Source organism: Mytilus edulis, chromosome 14 (assembly GCF_963676685.1).
Source record: "Mytilus edulis chromosome 14, xbMytEdul2.2, whole genome shotgun sequence".
Taxonomy (NCBI): Eukaryota; Metazoa; Mollusca; class Bivalvia; order Mytilida; family Mytilidae; genus Mytilus; species Mytilus edulis.
Genome location: NC_092357.1, coordinates 35,609,192 through 35,621,234, shown reverse-complemented (window position 1 = coordinate 35,621,234; position 12,043 = coordinate 35,609,192). Strand labels below are relative to the sequence as shown.

General features: G+C 32.5%; 1 protein-coding gene across 1 annotated transcript in view; it reads right to left on the bottom strand.

Moving 5' to 3' along the window:
• LOC139502492 (uncharacterized) overlaps window positions 1-6,708 on the bottom strand; it is a 68,067-nt gene extending 61,359 nt beyond the window's left edge. The window contains exon 1 of the mRNA XM_071291977.1: window positions 6,689-6,708. The gene's annotated coding sequence lies outside the window, so the exon portion shown is untranslated. The remainder of the gene's footprint in view (window positions 1-6,688) is intronic.
• Between the last annotated feature and the right edge of the window lie 5,335 nt (window positions 6,709-12,043).

The window sequence follows — 12,043 nt, the reverse complement described above, 5'->3', positions numbered from 1 at the left end:
ATAAATAAGGCTGTTAGTTTTCTCGTTAGAATTGTTTTACATTGCAATTTCGGGGACTTTTATTGCTGACTATGCGGTATGTGCTTCGCTCAATGTTGAAGGCCTTACAGTGACCTATAGTTGTTAATTTCTGTGTCATTTTGGTCTCTTGTGGACAGTTGTCTCATTGGCAATCATATCAAATCTTCTTTTTTATACTTATAACGGAATTATTGTTAAAAGGAATGTTTTTACTAATACGCTTTGTCTTTATACCTTTTTTGTTTTTTTGATACATCTGACGTAACTCTGTAACTATACAAACCGAGTTTGTGTTATTGTGCCAATGTGTGTTAACATATTTGTTTGTTAATATAATGATAAATAATAACACAATGGTGACTGCTGTGCCCCTATTTTTGAAAAATTTACCTATAAAAGAGGGACGAAAGATACCAAAGGGACAGTCAAACTCATAAATCTAAAACAAACTGACAACGCCATGGCTAAAAATAAAAAAGACGAACAGAAAAACAAAAGTACACACGACACAACATAGAAAACTAAAGAATAAACAACACGAACCCCACCAAAAACTAGGGGTGATCTCAGGTGCTCCGGAAGGGTAAGCAGATCCTGCTCCACATGTGGCACCCGTCGTGTTGCTTAAGTGATTACAAATCCGGTAAATAGTCTAATTCGGTAGGTCATATTCATGAAAGGGAAGGGGATTGTAGTTCCGACGTAAGGAACATATCCGATATCATTTGTGAAACGGTTATTCCATAACGGTCAACCAACTCGTGATGGCGTCCGTAAAATTTACGAAGGGATGATTTCAACTTCACCATTTGGAACTCTTGGTTTAATAGCTTCCTTGTGAGCAGCAAACCTCTATCAAGAAAATCATGATAGGAAATGCAAGCACGGGAATATCGTATCAATTGGGAGATATATACCCCGTATGCAGGTGCTGCTGGAATGTTGCTACTTAGAAATGGAAAGTTCACAATTGGAAAGCTGAAATCATCTCTTTTGTCGTAAAGTTTTGTTTTCAACCGACCCTCATTGTCAATTTCTAGATGTAAGTCAAGATATGAAGCCGACTTAACTGTATCTGTAGTATCCTTTATCTCTAGTTCGATTGGATAGATGCGTTCCACATAGTCACCAAATTTTGAATTGTTTAGTGAAAGAACATCATCTATATAGCGGAAAGTAGAGTTAAAGGATATTGCTAACTTCTTATCTTTCTTCCTAAGAAGTTCCTGCATGAAGTCAGCCTCATAATAATAAAGAAACAAGTCGGCGAGTAGAGGGGCACAGTTTGTTCCCATTGGAATGCCGACAGTCTGTTGAAAAACACGTCCTCCGAACGTAACAAATATGTTGTCAATCAAGAAATCAAGCATCTTGATAATATCAGTTTCAGAGAATTTTTTGTTTGAATCAGAGTGATTCTTTACAAAGTAGGATTTATCCCTCCCTAAGACAAGATACTTGTATCTACGTTGGCCATTCTTTTTTATGAAGCAAAGTAATATCAACTCTTTCAATTTGTCTTTTAGTTTGGAATGTGGAATACTTGTGTACAGGGTAGAAAAGTCAAATGTTTTAATACTGTTACAAGATGAAAGAGAGTTAGATTGTATGTACTCTAAAAGATCTTTTGAATTTTTAAGTATCCACATCTGATTCACGCCACCTCTAGAATAGGCAGTTTCACAATAACTTTGAAGCCCGTCTTTGATTGCTGATAAAATAGATGTTAATAATTTAGAAAGAGGTTTCGTGGAGCACTTGGAAGACCCAGCAATATACCGTTGTTTGTAAGGACACTTATGTAGTTTAGGTATCCAATACAGTGATGGAAGATCCAGTTCTTCATCTTTGGTTGAAATTCCAAAGGAACATAGAACAGACCTATGATTATTCAGGATTTCCTCTTTGGTAAGTGTCGTGAGGGTATATGTTGAGTTACCAAGTGAATTGTCAATACCTAATTCGTTTATCAAGCAGTTGATGTAGTGACTATAAGACATTATGTCTGTTTGTTTTGTTCACTCATCGTTGTCAATATAATGGAATTTTATGCGGCTGTCATATAAGTGAGAGGTTTATCTAGCTATAAAACAAGATTTTATTCACCATGTTCTACGTAAGAAAATGCATGTACCAAGTCAGAATGTGACAGTTTTTGTCCTTCGTTTGATGTTTTTGAGCTTTTGATTTTGCCATTTGATGAGGGACACTTCGTTTAGAAATTTCCTCGAAGTTCAGTATTTTTGCTAATTTCCTTTTTTCGAACACCGAAATTTTATCAAAACTGGATTGTAACTAGATAAATATGTTAACAGAATGTTCACATGAACCATAATTCAGAAGGGGAGTATTGCCTTTGATGATAGAAACTGGACGTTATATATAATATATTGGTGATGGAACAGCAGAAAGACTTTGCAGATCTTGCGTTGATACAGTGACCCAATCTGAGACTAATTTTTTGTTGGACTTTTCGGTTTTTATATGTACATCTGGTTCAAATATTATATTTGTTTAGTGAACTTTTGACAACATCTTCTTTCTTATAGTAACGAAAACTGTCTATGTTAATAATGAATCATACTTAAATATCAGCCAAATATTAAGGCATACTCCAGTCTATAATAATAATATTGAATTAATATTCAATTATATAAATTCACACATACATGTACTTTGTTATTTTCACGAACGTGAATATTTACATTTATCTATGACGCGGAATTAGGGTCATAAACATCGATTTTAGTATATGCTTAAATTATTTTACCATATGCTATATTATAAAGCTAAATTAATTTTAGCATAAGCTGAATTCATTTTAGCATAAGCTAAATTCATTTTAGCATAAGCTAAATTCATTTAAGCATAAGCTACAATCATTTCAGCACAAGCTTAATTCATTAAGTATATGCTAAACAAACTTTAATTTTATTATGTATGACCTTTTAATTGATTCCACTCCAACATTTATGTATAAGCTAAACAATTCAGCATATGCTAAATTGATTTTAGCTTATGCAAAGTGAATTCAGCTTATGCTAAATTATAATATAGCATATGCTAAAATGATTTAAGCATATGCTAAATTCGTTGTTTATGACGCTAATTCCGCGTCATACTTATCAGCAAGAAAAGGTCAGATTTTGGCAATTAAACCAGAAATAAATACGATAGTACAGAAATAGATTATTCTTTGTCATACAAAATCAGTTGACAAGTTTTAATTTGATGTTAGAAAAAATAAACGCATTTCAAATTTTCATTTAAATCATAACTTGTCTACCTAAAATTTGTTTTATCAAAACTCAGTATTCTTTTTAGAACAAGAGAAAAGATAAAATGTACTTCTATATAAATAAAAACGCAGTTCAAATTTTCATTCAAATTTATAAATACATGTACAAATGTATCTAAAATTTGAGAAAATGATACTTTTCCTGTTTTATCAAAACTATTTTTTTTTTTAGAAAAAAAGAAAAGATTAAATGTACTTCTATATAAATCAAATGTAATCCATATTGCCGGTTATATACATATCTCTCGTATACTTTATCTTTAGTATTGTATATAAACTTTATTAGCGAACCATATATAGAGCTTTACAACTTAGTATTTAATGAATCCCATGTTTTTCGGTACATTTTGTCTATTTACATGACACCGTATCTTTAAGAAATAGCGGTATCGGGTTTGCAAATGAATGAATTGCGAAGTAAAAGTGTCCAGTGTTTCAACGCAATACTTATAACCGAAAACTGTATCTGATTTAAAAGCATCAAATGAAATGATTGTAGTTTTATTCCTTAGTTTGAAAAGTAAACATATAGGAGTTTCTCTGCTGACCTTGATGACACTTAGAAAATCATTTCTCTTTTCCGGATAATAAACACTCGCCTGGTGTGAATTCGATATGATTTCAGATAATGAAATTTTCATTGAATTCTAAAACAGTTGCAATAAAATACTAAAGTTTCAATTTTTATTCAAATACCGTTTGAATGTTATTGTAAGTATTAGATTTTAATATTAGCAATTGGTTTGTTTTAAAGTGGGGGTAAATTTTTAAATTTCGAAGAAAAAAATAACGTTCAGCATTCTGTAAACAAAGGTAAAAGTAGTATACTGCTGTCCAAACGTCATAAATCGATTGAGATAAAGGTGTCACACCACCAATTAAAAATCCCTATCTGTTCAACCAAATTTTGCAATTTTCACAGCTTTCTAAATATTTTACCTTAAGTTTAACTTCATAGAAACCAGGTATTTCCTCAATTGTACATGTATCAGCTTTCTACATGCCAATTTTCAACATACCTTTAAAGCCTTCTAACAAAATAACTGACCTTCAAACAGAGGTACTCCAAAACAAAAACCTGGTTTTCTGGAAATCTAAAATTAGTAAACTATGGAGCGCATTAATCCTCAATTTTTAATGCAAACTCATAGACAAGTACATTTTGGCTCAAAATGATCTAGATATATTTCTCTTTCACCAAAAGTTTCATTTCTGCAAATTTGTTGGTTAGTTTAAGTAAACAAGGATATCAAAAGCACTATTTTGTGTCAGAGTAGGGGCTACTTTTACATACGTTCTAAATTGGAGGGAGTAATTGGTGGTCTGACCCCTAAACAAATCCGGATTACAAATAATAACTGAGGGAAACACATCAACTATAACAAGAAACAACAGAACAAGAGAAACACAGATGTGCAACAAAAACAAACGTCAATGCAATATACATAGCTGGGGCGGATCCAGCCATTTTAAAAAAGGGGGTTCCTAACCCAGGACAAAGGGGGGTTCCAATTACATGTCCCCATTCAAATGCATTGATCGTCCAAAAAAAAAGGGGGGTTCCAACCCTCTGGATCCGCGCCTGCATAGCAACAACATTTTGATAACAATTGCCATACTCCTGACCTGGTACAGGACATTTAAAGAAAAAAATGTGGGTTGAACAAATTCCGAACTTTTAAAATTCTGACCGGGGATCAAACTCCTTGTATTTGATTGGTGAGTTAATTATTTTAGTTAACTTTGGATTATTTTTGGTGTACAACCAACATCGAGCCGTTTTGTCCGGTTCATATCATGTCTTAATTTTCTTTGTTATGCCTTTGAGTACATTCTTCAGATTTGATAACTTATTATATATAAGATTGTCGAAAGTGTTAACGAAAAAAAAAAAAAAACACAAAATACCCTATTGCTTGATTACCAACAATACGTGCCAGTGAAAAACCCATAAGTTTAATTATAAGTAGGTGCCCATGAGGCTGCCCTTTTGAAAGATCAACTACAGTTTTTATATTTTGTTTTAAAATCAGCCTCTCTCTTGGAGTTTACAAAATCCAGGGAAGCTGAACATGAGTCCAAAACGTTTAAGGTAGATTTTTTCCAGAGAGGTGCAATCTAATCTATAGCATAATTATAAATATTTAATGAACTGATTATTTGCAGACAAAATGTATCACATGAATCTTGCCGATACCGGAGCACCTACACTTTACACCAATCAAATTGATTAATTAATAAATGTTACAAGATATGCACCATCACTACGTTTACTCGTACTTGATGAACGAGAACGAGGTTAAAATTTTGTAATGAAGCTTAAATCTAAAATTGGAAGTAACGAATAGACCCAGATTTTCTAATCTGTACTGTCACGATTAACGATTATATTACATCAAGCAGTGAAAATTAAACCGTCGTTTCGTACTCACAATTTAAATTTGTCAATCTTTTTCATTGTTGAATGTCAATGCTAAGAAAACAAATATTGAAAATTGTACAAGTGATTACAGATTCAATTAAACTTGTGTCAGAATGTTCCGATATAAAATGATTGAGAATTTTATAATTATTTACATAAGTATTTGTCAGGTGTTTCTTTAAGGAGAGTTTCTTCAGTTTTGTTTCTGAGTACTACTAAATCATTAAGTTGTCAAAGTTGAAATTTGTTCTTTTCATTTTGAACTTTAAAGACAGACTATTCTGTATTTGCTATTCAATAAAAGACATTTAAAACGGATATGTGTAGGGTTTGTGGTCGATAACAGAATGTCTCGGAAATATGAACTGAATTTTCTCTGTGGAAATTTCAAAAATTCTGTGTCCAGAAAGAGATTTTCTCTTAGAATCTTTGTGTCTTCGAAAAAACTGTTTTGGTGATAAAAAGTATCTAAACCGAAACAAAAACCACGAACATACTGATTTAAATGAGTTTAAATCGCCGTGGATCGTTTCCAGGATACAATGTTGTTTATCTTGCATTTATTTTGTAACTATAATTTTACGTGTACTACACAGAGGTAAGCGATACACAATTAGCGTTAGGAATTATTCTTCTTAATATATTAAATACGTATACGAGGTCCAATAATCTCCGAACTCTTAAACTAGACATAGTTTGCGTCATTTACTTTTTTTCTCATTTTATTTGGGTCCATATTTCTTCCTTCTGTATGCCGTCGCACCACATCATGACCCTAAGTTATAAATACTATACGCACTTTATTGTTTTGTTTTTGTTTAGAAGTTAAAATCGGATAATGAGATTATAAAAAAAAATCAGCAACCGTCATTTCACATATTACAAGGACTGAAATTGAATACAAAATTTCCATACGTTTCAAAGTTTTAAGTGTACATATACCTTACTTTTGGATTCCTTCAGTGGTCGAGTGGTCTAAGTAGCCAAACAGCTATTTCACTAGCCTGTCAACACTGAGGTTGTGAGGAGTTGGAATCCCACACGTGGCAGGTGCACTCGACTCAAGTCTTTATTTACTAGGATGTTAGTTTTCCTACCGAGGTCGACAGTTCTCTCTGTGAACTCCGACTTTCCCCATGATATCAATAAAAACTTAACTGCCACGAAATAGCCCAAAAGTGCTACAAGTAATGTTAAACACAATCAATGATTAAAATAATATAATCATTCTCCAGATGCCAGCTATCCTCTGTTAGTTTCCTTCAGTTTAGAAGGCTACTATAATGACATGACAATTTAATAATACTATATTCGCTTAATAACATGCGCTATACATTTTTGTAGTTCAATAACTTCAAATGTTTCAAATTAAAGCTTTTCTACACTTATTAACAAAGTAGAGAGAAAAGGAATGATAGACAATAATATTACTAAGAAACTGCAACAAATAGTAATTTCAACGTTCATTTTTTTACATAAATAAGGCCGTTAGTTTTCTCGTTTGAATTATTTTACATTGTCTTATCGGGGCCTTTTATAGCTGACTATGCGGTATGGGCTTTTCTCATTGTTTAAGGCCGTACGATGACCTATAGTTGTTAATGTCTGTGTCATGTTGGTCTTTTGTGGATAGTTGTCTCATTGGCAATCATACCACATCTTTTTTTTTATATTAATATTATAATATTAAAGCGATACTGTAGTAATAAAATGATACAGTATTTGAATACTTAGTTAATTATTAACGTATATCGTCCCGTATATTATGCAAATAAAGCTATTAGAAAAGTCAATGACATTTTAGAATGATCATTTCTGTCCCTCCAGATTTTATATCAAATATTGTAATTAAACCTGTTTAAAAAGGCATTGCGGAGATTTTAATCAAGTTTCAAACTGTTAAATTGGAATTGATGGATGGAAAAGAGAATAATGGGCAAAAAATATAAAATGAAGGACAAAAATAAAATAAAAGTGAAAAATATAGAAACATAAAGACATTTATTACAATTCACATGTACCTCATTTAAAAGTCAAATATAAAAAAAGAAGATATGGTTTGATTGCCAATGAGACAACTATCCACAAAAGACCAAAATGACACAGACATTTAAAACAACTATAGGTCACCGTACGGCCTTCAACAACGAGCAAAGCCCATACCGCATAGTCAGCTATAATAGGCCCCGATAAGACAATGTAAAACAATTCAAACGAGAAAACTAACGGCCTTATCTATGTAAAAAAGTTAACGAAAAACAAATATGTAACACATAAACAAACGACAACCACTGAATTACAGGCTCCTGACTTGGGACAGGCACATACATAAATAATGTGGCGGGGTTAAACATGTTAAGTTTATATTAACCTAATTGCACTGATGCTGCAAAATCTCCATAGAAACATTTACACAAGTCAGAGATAAATATGATGATTATATACTGATTGATTTTGGGTTTGTCGTCTTTTTTTTAATTCAAGAAATAACTTGTTTATTATTTACTTAAGGAAGCAAAACTTTTTTTAAAGTTCCCAAATGTAATGCTTGTCAACAATATGTTGTTATAAAGAATAAAAAGGAGATGTTCGACTATCTAATGTGTAAATAATGCGGTTTCCAATGGACACACACACAAGCAAAAAACGCTACCCACACGATTCCGAAAAGTCAATATTTATGTATAACAGAACAGCAGTAAACTCTAATATATCTATAAACATCAACCCAACAATGTTAGATCTGTAAATTTGCTTTCGCAAATTTTTTGTTCTTCCCTCGCCGGGATTAGAACCCATGCTATTGAGATATCGTGACACCAAATCGCCTGCACTGTAGCCGTCCCGCTAAAATAACCGAAACTGAATAATCATAAGAATGGATGACAAATGCGACTATGCATGGTACCCATATGACACAGAGGCATGATAATTAGTTTATTGTGTAAGGAAGAGAAGCGACACACAAAATGAGGTCTTCTCGTTTAATAGTATAGATGTACATGTAGGTACGAAATATACTTGTTTAGAACTCTTCAACATTTCACAGTGTTTAGTCCTGTCGATGAAATTTGCGTTGCTATTCTGAATGGAAACCGTATATACATGTCTATTCAGTGGTTGTCGTTTGTTTATGTGTTATATATTTGTTTTTTGTTCATTTTTTATATATAAATAAGGTCGTTGGTTTTCTCGTCTGTCATTACGGGGCATTTTATAGCTGACTATGCGGTATGGGCTTTGCTCATTGTTGAAGGCCGTACGGTGACCTATAATTGTTAATTTCTATGTCATTTTAGTCTCTTGCGGACGGTTGTCTCATTGGCAATCATACCACATCTTCTTTTTCATATACATGTACATGTATACCTTTCACATCCAAAAGACGCCACGTTTTAGTGTGGGTGTTGGTACAGAATGAAACATATAATTCTAATATGACGTGCTTCTTTCGCTTAGAAAATAAACCCATGCTCGAAATCCAATACAATTTGTTTGCACATTTGTATATAAACTACTGCAGAAAAAAGATTTTTTTCAAAACAGGCATGCATTTTTATTAACTAATACATTTATTATGTCAACAATGTGTTACAATTCGCAATTGACATGTTTGACCTAGATACGACAACGTTCATGTTGGCTGTTCAAAACCCCTCCCTCTAAAAAAAACCAATTTGCCAGTCGTTTACTTGTAAAAAAAAAAGTGAGGTCCATGAATTAGTCTAACAAATGCTCTACACTTATACAAATCGCTCGTGCAAAAATAATCGCGAATATAATGCCTACTCATGTTAAAACTACAATAAAATATAGCTTGTATCAATTATTTCTTAAGTATACAGATTTCGTACAAAAGTTATTTATTTAACTCTAAATTAGAAAAAAAACAATAAACCCATTATGACATGAGTTGTACATCTATACTGAAATCCATGTAGACTTGTAATTCTGTTGAATGAACCAACTAAATAAATTCATACCATTCAAGCGGTTCTCTTAAATGTTTAGGTTTTCTTGATGTAATAAAAAGGCTATTTTACTGTTTGGAAAATACATTAATCCTCTACGAAAATCATCCCTATGGTTGTTAAATTCACATTAATCAAAATTAAACGCCAAATCACAGAACAAAATATAAAAACACCACCAAAATTAATTAAACTAACATTCAAGTGTTCTGTACTCTTGAACGATTAATAATTTGGTGTCGAAAATAAAACCTAAACGTTAAGATTTGAAGTCAAATTTTAGCATTTCTCAAGCTGTCTGCTATTTTAAAGATATTTATTCTGATTAAGTCGATTAGATTTTTGAAAGACGATGTGTTTTGTGTTAAAATACCCATAAACAGAATTAATGAATTGACTTATAGTATCAAACCTTTATCATTATCATGACGACTTCCGTTTTTCACCAATATGAAACGACAATGACGAGCGTAAGCACCAGTGAAGAATAAACACGTCAATATATGACCAAGATTTCTCGTAATTAATATCGCTGTTTAGGCAGTTTTCTTGTACAAACGTGCTGTTGTACAAGTATTTTTTTTGGTACATTTATATTGCTGTACCAGCAGTTTTTCCTTACATTTGTCGCTGTAGAAGCAGTTTTCTTGTACACATGTGTTATTGCACAATCAGTATTTAATACATGTGTATCGCTGTACTAGCAGATTTCCCATAATATCGCTTTTTAAGCAGTTTTCTTGTACACATGTGTTGTTTGTACAAGCAGGTGTTTGTTACATGTGTATCGATGTACAAGAGGTTTTCCCATCCAACTGTCGCTGTACAAGCAATTTCCGTGTACACTTGTATCGTTGGTATATGTGTTTCGTTGAACAAGAAGTTTTCTGTTATATATTTTGTTCCAGACATTTGTCATAAAGAAAATGCAGTTTTCAAATACATTTGACTCCTTGTTCAAACAGTTTTCCGTATATCTGTATACCAATTAATTATCGCAACTTTTGCGAGAAGAAAATTAACGCAAAGAAAAATCATTGTGAAAATTTAAAACTTGGATGTTTCCTTTTCTAACCACATCAATTGAATTTAAAAATCGCGAAATTAAATCGCATTGAAATGCGTTAGGAAGAGCTAAACTAGAAATAAAGTATCCGCAAAAAAGTAGTATCTGTGTCACACATTATATTGGTACTAAATTTTATATTTCAACATGCTAGATTATTAATTTATATTTATCAATAACCTTTTAAACTCTAAGCTTATACAAACATCTTACAAGTTATGCAACTTTTATTCGGTCATATCAAATACACACATAATTCAATTGATTGATTGATTGATCAACTATCGTAATTCTCTTTAATGAATTAAATCACTTAATTATATAAATTTTGTTTACAACATGACCCCAACAAACTGTGTTGTTATAACAACTTTTTATTTGGTATTTAAAGAAACATAAATCTATTTTCAGGGACTCCGTTTGGATATGCCAACGAGAGCACATGAACTACGTTCGGATTTTCCATCGCAATCATATAAAATGTATATTGTTTTTGGTTGAAAATAAAATAGACTATTTGTAACACTGATATTTTAGATTTGGACTTTATTAAATGAATTTGGACTTTACCAATGTGTTTATGTTATTGTATTGAACTGCCAACTTGTGTGTGAATAAAGAGCTAGTACCCCGCATTGGGAATCGTTCCCAAAGACGGAATCACATTCGAAGCTGTTCTGGCAATGTGTATAAGGAAAGTACAAAATCTTTCTTCATATCTGTATAGTTGTTCATGCAGGTTTTCGATGCATTCTTTGAATATGAAGTTGTTTCGTATATCTGACAATATTCGCACAAAAGGTTTCCGAATATATTACTCGTTCTTTCAAAATTTCCGTAGACCTTACTCGTTGTACAATCCGGATTTTCATGCATCTGTCTAGCTGTACCATACAGATAGTTTTTGGTGCATCTATGATGTGTATCATGCAATTGTATTGTACCTATCTTGCGTTCCCGTACATTACAAACTGTCTCGCTGTACTCGTACATTTTAGCTTGTTTGTCTCGTTGAACATGCAACTATTCCGTATATCTGACTCTCTGTAAAACAGATTTTCCGTACATCTGTGTTTGTATAATTAACTTTTGTATTGCAATCTGTATCAAGAGGCGGATTTGGGGGCAGCGAAGGGGGACAGAGTGTCTTTCCCTCACATAATGTAAGAACAATTATATAGGGAATCACTGAGACATGGGTCAACAGTAATCTGATAGCGTTCCGTTCAGCTTTCTGATTTAGTTAATTTTTTTGATTCTCTTGT